General features: G+C 41.6%; 1 pseudogene; it reads left to right on the top strand.

The window, feature by feature from the left end:
• The first annotated feature begins 2,186 nt into the window (after nucleotides 1-2,186).
• On the top strand, nucleotides 2,187-2,326 carry LOC148345436 (U2 spliceosomal RNA; annotated as a pseudogene).
• Nucleotides 2,327-13,515: the final 11,189 nt, after the last annotated feature.

Raw genomic sequence — 13,515 nt, 5'->3', positions numbered from 1 at the left:
GGCGGTCTCAAAACGTCCAACAGTGCTCAACAGCATCTGCTTCACGGTCAGAAATTTATGGCCGTGGTTCAGCCTCAGTACGCTCGTGAAAGTCTGTGTGCCCGCGCTCTGAAGACTTGAGCAGTGCCTAATAATTTCGTGCTGACACCCGCGCGCGAATTTCCGACTGCGTGTTAAGCACCGCTGTATCTCGTCTGAATGGCGATCTTAATGCGTCCAATGGCGTCCGCCTCAAAGGCAGAAATTTCTGGCTGTGATTCAGCCGCAAATGTCTGTGTGACCGGCCCCTTAAGCAAAGACTTGTTTTTTGGTCACTAAGAAAACTGACAATAGAGGGGAAGGTCCTAATCATCAAAGCGATCATCGTCCCACTGCTTTTGTCAATCAGTTTAGTTTTTATGCCCAAAAGAAACGTGCTGTTACAACTGGACCGAGCCGTCTTTCACTTTGTCTGGGGCTCAAAGTGGGAAAGGATAAAAAGAGATACAATGAAAAAGAAAAAGGGAAAAGGGGGGAAAGGAGAGCCTGACCTCCAGCTTTTCCTGGGAAGCAAATATGTCTCTCTCCACTTCCAAAACGCTGTGGGCCCACCCAACAACCCGAAAAGTCAAGCGATGACCCGGTTTTGGATGGGCTCATATTTGCGGAAGCTAAAGCTTGAACCAAACAATCGTTTGATTCCAGTTTCATTTAACTTGCCACCAACACATCTCTTTATTCGGGATTTTTTAAAGAAATTAGATTTGGAAACACAAGAATGTCACTCTTAACAAAACCACAGGGCCCTTATTGCTATTGTGCAAGAGCGTGCAACAGTAAGTCCTGTGCGGGGGCTTGCGTTTGGCGAACCTACAACGGTTTGGAGCAACGTGAATCATCCTGCCCTCCCAAACAGACTACGAGACTTGTCATGGATGGTGGCTCATGAGGTTCTCCCAGTCAGAGCCGTAATGCACCACCGAGGAATGTCAGCGACTTCGATGTGCCCTCGACCTGGCTGTGGCGCCCAGGAGTCGGTGAGGCACCTTTTTTGTGAGTGCAATGCTGCTGAGGACTTGTGGACAATGGCCGACCAACTAGGAAAGTTCCCGGACTTGCCAGCAGGGGAGGTCCCTGATGCACAGTACGTGCTTTACGGGGTGAGTCGGTCGAGGAGGTCTCGGAACGACTTTGCCAGGGACTGGCTCACTCTCGCCGCCATCAAGGACGCCATCTGGACCTCTAGAAACCTGCTGGTATGGAGGTGCAGGCAGATCCCCCCAGTGGCTGTGCTCCAAATGGCTGTAGATACCATACAATCTGTGAGCGGCGGGCCTAGGACGCAACCATAAAGAAGAATCGTCTGCACCCACCCGGAGTGGGGAACCGGGGCTACACTGTGGGGGTCCCGGAAGCAACGGCCTGGGTTGTGGAAAGTAGAAGTAAGAAGGGAGAGGACCCACAAAGAGGACTGGAGGATGCTGCTTGGGAGGGTGGGATGACAGAGCTATGCCCTTGCACAATAGTTTTGCCCTTTACACTTTGGTTAACTACTATTAAAAGATAATAACTCTGAAATTGTTTAATTGATGTTGAAAATGTCAGAAAAAAGTGTTAAAATATCGTCATGTCATATTGTCAGATATAACAAAATTGTGAAAATGCTTGATGGCTGTTGAGATCGTCGTATTTGTTTTGCTGCTGTTGGTGTCGGTGGATTTGTTCAAAACAAAGACAATCGACTTTGGCCTGGACGAATCTATTGACACTAACAAAGATGTTATACAACGAAATTGTGAATACGCTTGATTGCTATTAAGATTTTAGAGAAGGGTTGTTCAAACCTCACATTGTGTTTGCTGTTAAACGTCATATTGAAATATAATATTGTGAATGTGCTTGATTGCTGTTGAGATTGACAAGATTGTTTTCTGTTATTAGTGTCAATGAATTTGTTCAAACCATTAATTGCTGTTAAAAATGTTGAAAAAATTGTTAAAATGTCATATTGTCAGATATAACGAAATTGTGAATATGCCTAATTGCTGCTAAAATTATCGAGAAAAATTGTTCAAACCTCACATTGTTTATTTGTTGTTAATAGTGTCAATAAAATTGTTTAAACCCAAAAAAATGGATAATGAATAACGAAGATAGAACAATAACCCTTAAACCCCCCCCCTCCTGTAACCAACTATGCAGTTACAATCGTGTTCAAGATTTGTGAACAATCTATGAAGAGCCATGATCTTTGATTTTTGCAATCCGGAGATGGAATAAGAGCTTGCTCTGTCCACTCCACGCATCGGCCCGGTATTGCAGTACCTCCGGGAACGGTGCATTCGCAATGATCGCAGCAAGGCTTTAAGGCTAGGACCTTAGCTTGGCCTTTTGGCTGAGAGTAAGTGTCCAGGCTCCGAGGCTTTGTAGCGCATTATGAACTGACCGATAATGGATAATGAATAACGAATATAGAACAATAACCCTTAAAAATCCCCTCCTGTGGTTCTGATATAACTGGGAGGAGACGGTCATGCTTTGTCCACTCCACGCATCGGCCCGGTATTGCAGTACCTCCAGTAACGGTGCATTCGCAATGATCGCAGCAAGGCTTTAAGGCTAGGACCTTACCTTGGCCTTTTGGCTGAGAGTAAGAGTCCCGGCTCCTAGGCTTTGTAGCGTATTATGAACTGACCGATAACGGATAATGGATAATGAATAAAGAAGATAGAACAATAACCCTTAAAAATCCCCCCCCCCCTGGTCAGTTGTGGTTCTGATCTTGTATACGATCACTGGCCTGGTATTGTAGTGCCTCCGGGATCGGTGCATTCGCAATGATCGCAGCACGGCTTTGGGGCTAGAACCTTAGCTTGGCCTTTTGGCTGAGAGTAAGTGTCCCGGCTCCTAGACTTTGTAGCGTATTATGAACTTGCCGATGATGGATAATGAATAAAGAAGATACAACAATAACCCTTAAAAAATCCACCCCCTAACCCCCCACCCCCTCGCTTCTTTAGCTTGGCCTTTTGGCTGAGAGTAAGAGTCCCGGCTCCTTGGCTTTGTAGCGTTTTATGAACTGACTGATAACGGATAATGGATGATTAATAGAAAAAATAGAACAATAACCCTTAACCCCCCCAATAGTTACTAAATACTGAATTGTGGCATTCATACAAGTTAGTAAAAACACAGCACTATGAACAGCAAATTTTAGGCAAAAACTGCAAGTCTTTACTACTCTGCATAAAATCTGATTTGAAATAAGATATTCTTGTCTGGACATTTTGCAAAGGATGTTTTTTTTAAAAATTCAACAAAAATATATTAAACCCTTCAATGTTCCACCGGTCTGCCGTCAGACTGCCTTTTCCAGCAGCTGCCCTGTTGTTTTATTGTCTGCTCCTATCTTCGGTGTTTTTTCTTCCCGTTTTGACAACTACACTATGGATTACTTCTATCCTATGGACATGGGTTTCAACGCACAAGAAATGCGTGTATTTCAACTCCTTGCCCTGAGGAATTCTCGTGCCGGCGTGATGAAGGGGCCCATGGTGGAAGAAAAGCCGAAGCTAGCGAAGCGGCTAGCGGCGTTATAAGTCTTCGGTACCATCCGTAATCATGGTAAATGCGAACTCACGACCAAATATGATCATCGAGTGCTTTTTGAAATACATCGAAGCGCACAGGGAGCGCAGTTGCTGTGTTTTGCGGAAACGTGGCTCACGTTTAGCATTCCGGACGCTAACGTGTAGCCACCCGGAGCCACCTGGAGAAATCCGGCTTCAACGTCGCTAAACAGAGACATGAAAGCCGGGGGGAATCGGAGAGGAGGCGGACTTGCTAACACGAGGTGGTGTATCCCTGGATTCTCACAAAGAAAAGATTTCCATCTGCCGCAGGAATGTCGAACTTTTGGACTGGCGTGACGTCATCCACTCCGCTACAAGCACCCTCGGGCATCATGTTAATCTGTTAATAAACAACGGGGTAGACTGCTGGAAGTGTGAATTTCCCTACGGGGATGAATAAAGTATCTATCTATCTATCTATCTATCTATAAAGTCTTGTCTTTACGATGTCACTAGTCACTGAAATACTTTGTTATAAAATTGGAAAGCCTAAACTAATCACAGAATCTCAGAAAGTTAGGGTTAGGGTTAGTATGAATGGGGATGTGTTTTACTCTTGATTTTGATTGTCTATTTGTTATGCAAGCCATCAAACAAAACTTCCGAGCTCAAAAACAACGCTTCTTTGATATATTCGCATTAAGTAAAAGATTTTCCATGCTTTGCTATATAGTGAGCAATGGCGCTTTTAGAAGTGACAGTGGTTTTCAGGATCTGTGTTTGTTTGCCGTAACCTGGACACAGCGCGTTTCAATGTCACCGCCTTGTCAGACTCGTCCTTGAATTCATGTTCATGATTCGTTACGTATTGACGTTTAATACTTGATGTGCGAGGTACAACACTCTCAAGGCATAATGCACAAAGAGCATGGTCATTTTTTGCACAAGGCCCCAGTCATTTGCCCATGCTGGCTGAAAAGAACAACATTTTTTGCTGGAAAAGCCGCCATGATTCATTCGGTTATCGCGCGCCTGTGTTTCGTTGGCTGGGTTACAACACAGATCTCTTCCCCTCTCCTCGGCACCGCACAGACACACGCTCACAAACGGAGCAGAGGAGGACGGGCGTGACCGTAAAGCCTCTAAACAACACGCCGCACAACTGAAAATGTCTAAATTTCAGGTAAATGCGCGAAAAACAAAAAATCATTATTATTTTGCCGTGCGCTCGCGTGCCACTGGGTAACCCCTCACGTGCCACTGCTGTATTTACTCGTCATCATTCATGCAATGTTTGTGTTGCGTCTTCTACAAGCCACGTGAACTCTTTCCACGATGCTTTTAATGTACGTTTACGTTTTGCAGCGTCATAAATTTTAGCTTCTTTTGAATCTTTCTTCTGGGACTGAGGTTTTGGCTTGATTCCTAACCACTTATGCATTTTTCTTGTGTTCTCTGTTGTGTGTATTTTAGAAAATGAAATGCAAATGCACGACCTTATAACGCTCGGGAGAGTCCGGAAGCACGAAGTTATTTGATGCAGGCTTCTGATCGGTTGCCGAGTATGCAAATTGCCAAATGAACCGAAATTTCCAAACCGAACAAAGATTTTGAAATCGGAATAAAGCAAAAGTTTGATTTAAAAAAAAACAACCTTTTTTTCCCTTGAAAAAGTTGTCGGCCACCCGGGCGGAGATGTTTTGTAAGTTGTACGCCCGACGTAAAAGATGCACGCCCCGGGCATCCGGGCAGACGTTATTTTAGACACTGGTCTAACAAGATGGTCAGTAGGGTCAAACGAACTACTTGCTTTCTTGATCCGTTTCTGGCTTTACTGGTGAAAGATCTGTTTGGGATCTCATGACCTTCAGTTTTAAATATGATTAATATATCGCTATCCTGGGGTATTGTTCCTGTAGCCTTTGAGTCTGCTGTCATTAAACCCACGCTTAAGCAACCTAACCTTGACCTGGAAAGTGTAGGTAATTATAGGCGAGTGTCATATCTGCCATTTTTTGCAAAATTACTTGAAAAGGTCGTTGCAATGCAGCTTTATGACTTTATGCCGGAAATTAATCTTTGAGACTGTCCAGTGAGCATTTAGAGAAAATCACTCTCCTGAGATAGCCCAGGCTAAAGTAACCAATGATCACCTCTTTGCAAAAGATTCTGGTGCCTTGTCAATGTTACTGCTGCTGGATCTCAGTGCTGCTTTTGATACTGTGGCCCAAAACATGGTATTTGTTCGTCTGGAATGCATCGGTATCTTGGGGACTGTACTCTCGTGGTTTAGGTCCTACCTGTCAGACAGGACGCAATGCGTTAACTACGGCAATCTGACCTCTAGCCATTTTGATGTCCCCTGTGGCGTTCCATGGGGCTCTGTATTTAGCCCCCTTGTCTTTAGTATTTATATGCTTCCGCTAGGTGATATTATCTGCAAGTATAATAGTTTCCATTGCTATGCAAATGACACTCAACGGTTAAATTGTAGAAATCTGGAGGCCTGGCTTACTGAGATTCAAAGATGGATGTCACTTAATTTTTTGCGCCTTAACCCAGGTGTTTGGGCATTTGGGTTGGCCATGGTCCAAAAAATGTTGTGTGTGTTTTTGCTCCGTTTTCCCTTTTTATTTTCTTTGTTTTTGTATGTGTTTGTCTTGCTGTCGGTCTCCCCTCTAGAGGGATATGACCAGGATAGGTAGATAGATAAACCCAGAAAAAAACTGAAATGTTGATTGTTGGTCCAGCTCATTGTCGTGAGTTGTTTTCAAACACTGCCCTGAACCTAGACAAATGTAATATCACCCATAGTGATTCGGTCAAAAATCTACATGTTATATTTTATCCCAATCTGTCAGTTACACATGAAAAATATGACCTTACACCTCCGTAATATTGCAAAGATTTGTTCGATGCTGTCCCAATTAGATGCAGAGGTTCTAATTCATGCGTTTATTAATTCTCGGCTTGATTTACTGTCATGTATTGCTTTCTGGTCTCCCGATGTCTAGCATCTAATGTTTGCTGCTGGTTCAGAATGCGGCAGCGAGACCCTTGACTAAGACAAAAAAGTTTGTGCATATTACTCCTGTAATGGCCAACTTGCACTGGCTCCCAGTCCACCTAAGATGTGACTTTAAGGTTCTTTTACTAACATACAAATATTTGCATGGACTTGTGCCCTCTTATCTCTCAGATTTGGTTTCTCCCTATGTTACTGCACAGAGCCTCCGCTCTGAAAATGCCGGTCTACTTGTGACTCCGAGAGCCAAAAAGAAGTCTGCAGGCTCGAGAGCGATCTCCAATCCGGGTCGCGGTGCTGTGGAATGCTCTGCGCCTCCAGAAATAAGATCTGCAACCTCAGTGGAAATTTTTAAATCTAGACTTAAGACACATTTCTATTCAAAAGCGTACGATTGATGCCCACCTCATATTTTGTATTGTCCTGTCTTTTTCTGAATGTTTGGCCGGTGGTGACACTTGGGAGAAGGACGATTTGAGATGAGTCAGCGAACCACCGTCTTACCTAAAGCATGTCAACACCTGCATTGACCAGCCGGCAGAGATAGGAAGCTGCGTCGTCGCTGTTATGGACTTTTTAGACAAATTTCGACATGTTATCTATTGTTCTCTTTTATTGATGTTTACTATGTTTGTATACTGTTACCCAGTGCTAAATCTATTACACCCTGGTCATCCTGAAAGGGGGATTACCACCCTTTTCAAGGTTTCTTTTTTCCTCACGCTGAGGTTTTGAGTTTTTCCCTGCCCACATGTTGGTTTAAAATCAGGCGACGGTGAAATTATAACCCTGTGCAGTCCTTTGAGACATTTTTGTGATTAAGGGCTATACAATTAAATGTGACTTGACTGACTTGATTTGACATGTTCTGTATTTTATTTTGTTTCTTTAAGAATCTAGCTCTGATATTGTTCAGTCTCAATGGAAGAGGTGACAATCTTAAATCGTGTCAATGTTCAGTTCGATGTTTTTAGCTGTTAGGAACGCCACCACCAGTTCTTCCGCACTTTGCCGCCAACTCGCTGTGGTTCACCTCGTTGCAGAGGCTGGTAGCTGCTGCCTTTTGCATACGAGCGGGGTTTGATCTTCAGCCCAGTCACAATGAAATAATTCATTCTTAAATACTGCTCCAGGTCGAGCTCGGTTATTTTTCCGTCTCTTTCCACAGCACGCATCCTCAGCTCTTTCCCCTTCATCAACAGATCAAGTATCATATATTTTTTTATAAAAGTCATTTAATTTGTTTACAAGAAAGTCCAGTGATTTTTTTAATATCCTGCGTCTCGTCCGATTATCTTCTTGTTTTTTTTTACCTCACTGTGAGAGTGTGACACTGGAGTGTCATGTCCAATTTTGTTGTCACAATATGTTAACCCATTTTGTAACAATGACAATAAAGGTATATTCTATTCTATACAATGTTTATTTGGCCACTTAATCTTTGCAATTTGACACATTGAGTGTGTCAGCGGTTAAGCCAGTTAACTAGGCCTACGCCCACTTGATCAAGTAATTTGTATATATTTTAAACAACATGAGGCTCACCTAGAGGAATCTATGATTGTCCCTCATCTTATGGCTAAACAAAAAACTTGTTAATGTCTGGGCAAAATAGGATAAGAAAAAATGTGTAGCTTAGTCACTTTGAGTCTGTGTAGTTTCTGTTTTTCCTTGTGCTTTGAAGCACTTGTTTTCGGTTGTACTACCTAATACAGCTACATCTAGGGGTCAAAAAATACCCAGCAATCACAAAAGCAGTGGTATTGATATGAAATACTGTAAATCACCACATTACGATATGAGTGTTACACTAAACTAAATTTAAAACCCATATCTTTCATTTGATCTTTTTACTCGCCGATACGATACCTTAAAATAGTACAGAATCTGCGTTGGAACAATGCTAGTTATTTTTTAGTGTAATTAGATGGCTAACAGAAGTGTATTATACATTAAACTTCTGTCTCAATTACCATGTTTGATGTGCTTTATCATTGCCAGTGTTAGGAATGACGCCGTTATAAATAACGCTGTTACCAAACAGCGTTCAAAGATGTAAAGATATTCCCTGACTGAAGACTCCTATTACCCCCCACAGTTTCTCCTTTGTTAATGACAAATGTGACTTTCTCTTGTCAACAATGTCCTTTATTCTTTCGTTTGATACAACTTTCCTTGTCATATAAATAAACATAGTTAGTTAGTATCAAACCACTTGCATTATTTATTTGTGTCTACTATTTTCCTTCTGGACTGATCAATCATTACCTATATCAATTACAGTAATAGAAAAACGACCATTTAAAGCTAAAATTAAAATATGTTTTGAGTATTTCGTACTTCATGATAAATGCAAGGCATAATATGAGACTATTTGTGTTGGAAACAGTAAGAATTTACCTGCTGACCAAATTGGTAACCACCGAACTAGATTCTGAATTATATAAATATGATTTAGACCAATTTCTCTACAGCCTCTTCCACAACGTCATCATTACTGATGGTCAAGTACAAATCAGCTGGTTGTTTCATGTTAAAGCTATGTCAGCGTGTGCATTCTTCTTATGCGTAAGAAAGAAAAGCAGGGCATTCTCGGTTGGCCTTTCAACATATTTATTCACGCACAATACGCTAACGTGAACACGGCTATCATTTTTACCTTACACGAGAGCCATCTAAAAATTAAACAAAGCAATGTGTTCTGTTGTGTACACAATGGAGAACATCCTACCGTAATATCACGGGTAAGAGCGCTATTAAATTAGCAATACACAGTGTTCATTTTACCTCTGAAAAGTGATGGGTCCCGGGGACTCGCATGTTTAAAAATCTATGGGTCCCAACAGATATCTATGGGTCCCCAAAATTTAGTCTCATATTGAAATTGTAAATCGGCGACAAATATATAATGTAAATCTATATATTCATTCCGTTTTAATCACCACCGTTTATTGATAATACAAATCAGTTATCACTTCAAGAGTTTTCAGTTCACAACAATATTGTACATTATACAAGATAATATTGCTGAAATAATTATATTAATCTATATTTTCATTCAGTTTTATTCATGACAGTTAATTGGTAATACGAAGCGGTTATCACTTCAGATTTTTCAGTTCACAATATTGTACATTATACAAAATAATCTTGCTGAAATATGAATCTATATTTTCATTCAAATTTAATCATCACAGTTAATTTGTAATACAAATCAGTTATCACTTCAAGAGTTTTAAGTTCACAAAAATATTGTACATTATACAAAATAATATTGCTGAAATATTAGTCTATATATTCATGCAGTTTTAATCATCACAGTTGATTGGTAATACAAGGCAGTTATGACTTCAGGTTTTCAGTTCATATATTCTTCGTGGTTTGCTGTCCCGCCACAGTTGTAATGCCTTCTTAAGGTCCAATTGCAGCAACGGAATTTCCATAGCTAATTTGTGGTTTTCATTGTCGTGGTGCCGATCAAATGTGCTCTTCTGAAAGTTAGTATTGTGAAATTATTTATGCAATCCAGTTTTTTTGTCACGCTGGGTACGCACAACACAGAACATGTAGCCTCTATTATCATCCTCATAGCGTAACCAGGAATATAATTGAGTCCATTTTGGCAGAAAAGTAATTTTCTTGCTAGAAGTATTCTTTTGTTTATTTTCTTTCGTCGAATCGTTCGCTTCAACACACGTGCTTTCCTTGCCGGAATTATTGCCGTTGTTATCACTCTCTGCATTATGTTTTGACTTATACTGACACTGATGAATGACCAATTTTGTGTTGATTGTTAAATAATACTGTTTTTTCGGAGGCATACTTAACCTTCACTCAACGACAAGCACCACAACAATGACGTAATCTGGAAGCAACGAAATCTCGTTTGCCGAGATCGGCTTGCAGACGAAATCTCGAACCGCGAGACCAAAACAACAATGGCGGATCTGCCTGACGAAAAGTTTGGAGTGCGATAAATCTTTGTTAAAAAAAAAAGTAATCGGGTAATAATGTCAATTTTGTGTCAAAAAAGTTGCGTCCCGGGGACGCACGTTGATTCAACACTATGCGTCCCCAGCAAAAATGATGCGTCGAGGACGCGGGCAAACGAGAACACTGAATACTTAACATCTAATTTGGGAGAACCAGTGTATACAGTGGGACCTCGGTTATCGCGGTTAATGGGGACCAAAACCACCCGCAATAAGTGAAAATCTGCGAAGTAGCTGCGCACCTTAAAAAAAAAAAAATTCTCATCTCATCTCATCTCATCAGCCGTACCGCTTATCCTCATCAGGGTCGCGGGGGGGCTGGAGCCCATCCCAGCCATCTCCGGGCAGTGGGCAGGGGACACCCTGAACTGGTTGCCAGCCAATCGCAGGGCACACAGGGACAGACAACTCATTCGCTCATTCACACCTAGGGACAATTTGGACCGGCCAATTCACCTGAAATGCATGTTTTTGGAACGTGGGAGGAAACCGGAGTGCCCGGAGGAAACCCACGCAAGCACGGGGAGAACTTTATTTATAAAATTATTTTATTCTATATTATTATTTTTTAGACCTGTGAAGCTCTAAACCCGCGAACGTGGAACCACGAAGTAGCGACACCCCTTAAAAATGCTTTAAAAAGTATATATATAAATAAATAGATAATTATTTTTTTTATTTATTTTTTTTTTTAGGCCCGCAAAGCTCTGAATCCGCGAACGTCAAAGCTCGAAGTAGCGAGGTCCCACTGTAGTTCTTTTTCAGTAGTTCCTGCATCTTTAAACCCTATTTTTTTCCAAAAGTGCTGCTCTTTCCTCACTGAGAAAGATTTTTGTCAGGTATCATAGACAGAGGGAGAGAGATGGAGAGGGGAGGGGATAGAAATTGATAGGGAGCGGAGGGAGTGAGAGAGGTAGAAAGGGGATTGGATAGTCACTTTATATTGTCGTACTGTTGACTTTTGTTGTGCACAAAATAGTTGAGGTGCAGTTACTTATTTTTACTTGTCTAGTCGTCTCATGTTGTGAGAGATTGATTGATTGATTTTACGCTGAAGTGTTAAACACACTTTATTTATGATCTGTTTCCTTCTGTTGCGTGATAATACTTGAAGTACAGTAGCATATGTCTACTTGAGCAGATGTCTGACTACAGATTGTGAAATCTATATTGTCTTACAATTGATTTTTGTGGTGAACAGCAGGCTGTCCACTTGACCAGTTGTCTCAGACTGTGAGAGTTAAATTTAGTTTATTAAACTCACTTTATATTGTTTCCTGCAGATTGTTATTTTATTATACTGTCCGTTTGGGTTTCCGGTTGGACAAGTGAGCTGAGAAGAGGCAGGTCGGGGTAGCTCCCGTTACACATCGTTTAAGCCCGCAAATTTATGGTTACTAGGTTTTTTTATGGTTTTTACTAGGTAGGGATTGCAAACAGGGATGTGTATTGAGCCCTTTGTTGTTTGCTTTAGCTCTGGAGCCCCTCTCACAAACAATTAGAGAAGACCCTGCCATACATGGCTATAACACAGAACATACTTGCAAAAAGTTTTCCTTGTACGCAGGTGACATTCTTCTGTACTGTATGTAACCCGACCTGAAACTACAATTCCACATATTTTGGAACTACCGTAAATTCCGGACTATAAGCCGCTACTTTTCCCCCAAACTTTCAACCCTGCGGCTTATTCAGTGATTCGGCCAATTTATGTAATTTTTCTAATGGCCGCCAGCGGCGCTCGAGTACAAAAGGTAAGATTTAGACCGGTGGAATATATGCGCCAAGGAAGACTGCAACTTCACTAAAACTGGCCGCATGCGAAAGGCAACTTTTTCACAAGTCTGCCAGTGGATCCTGACAGCGTGGGGCAGCATCAAAAAATCCACCGTCACCAACGGGTTCCGAAAAGCCGGTGTAATGCCGAGAAATGCAGAGAATTGCATCCCCTGTCGCTGGAGCGCGCACACGTCACTCCCGCTACTACAACCACTTTTACCTCGTTTTATCTCACTTTTATATCACTTTTCGGGAATGTAATGGCGAAAATATATCCAAGACCACTTCGTCTTGCATTTGTTGGGAATGTAATACAACTTAAACCATTCTGTCTTGTATTTATTGTGAATGTAATCGAACAGTAATGCACACCGTATATATACCACTTTTGAGCATGTAACGTGTTTATTTTGGCTTTTTCGACTCAAATCGCTCGTATTTAAACTGTTATGCCCTCTCCCATAAAGCTTATTTTGCTGAAATCATCAACAGATATAAAAGTGAGATAAAACAAGGTACGTAAAAGTGGTTGTAGTAGCGGGAGTGACGTGTGTGCGCTCCCGCGACAGGGGATGCAATTCTCGGCATTTCTTGGCATAACACCGGCTGCGGGAGCGTGGGACGACGTCTATATGACAAAGTTTCCTTCCGACACTGAGGAAGACGACTTTGATGGCTTCAGTTCTAAGGAGGAAGATGAGGACGGTTTACCGTGATTTTTACAAGTACGGTATGTTTTTTTTAACAGACCCGTTTACTGTGTTGCGAGCGTATTCAACTTATGAACCATCATCCGGGAACTAACTTGTTCATAAGTCGGGCAGCGTCTGTAATGCCCTTGCGTGTCGTCACAGATGCACACGGTCACTGATGAGATCCGATCACCAATTTTGAGGCACCCTTTCACTATAAAAAAATGTCTCTTGATCAAAATACAGGGCAGCCAGTCTGACATCTGACCATTTCTGACACATGGGTCACCACCAGTGTTGGGCACGTTACTTGAAAAAAGTAATTATAGTTACTCACTACTTCTTCGAAAGAGTAACTGACTTAGTAACTGAATTACTCTAGTTACCAAGAAAAGTAACAATTTCTGAACTTCTAAAATAAGTTTTTGTATGTCAAAGAGTTTGAAATCTTCTGCCCTAAAATTTGTCGCTTTGCC

Source organism: Urocampus carinirostris, unplaced genomic scaffold (assembly GCF_059441175.1).
Source record: "Urocampus carinirostris isolate Australia breed hairy pipefish unplaced genomic scaffold, RoL_Ucar_1.0 HiC_scaffold_44, whole genome shotgun sequence".
NCBI classification, from domain to species: domain Eukaryota; kingdom Metazoa; phylum Chordata; class Actinopteri; order Syngnathiformes; family Syngnathidae; genus Urocampus; species Urocampus carinirostris.
Note: the sequence above shows the minus strand (reverse complement) of the source record. Positions and strands in the feature narration are given on the sequence as shown.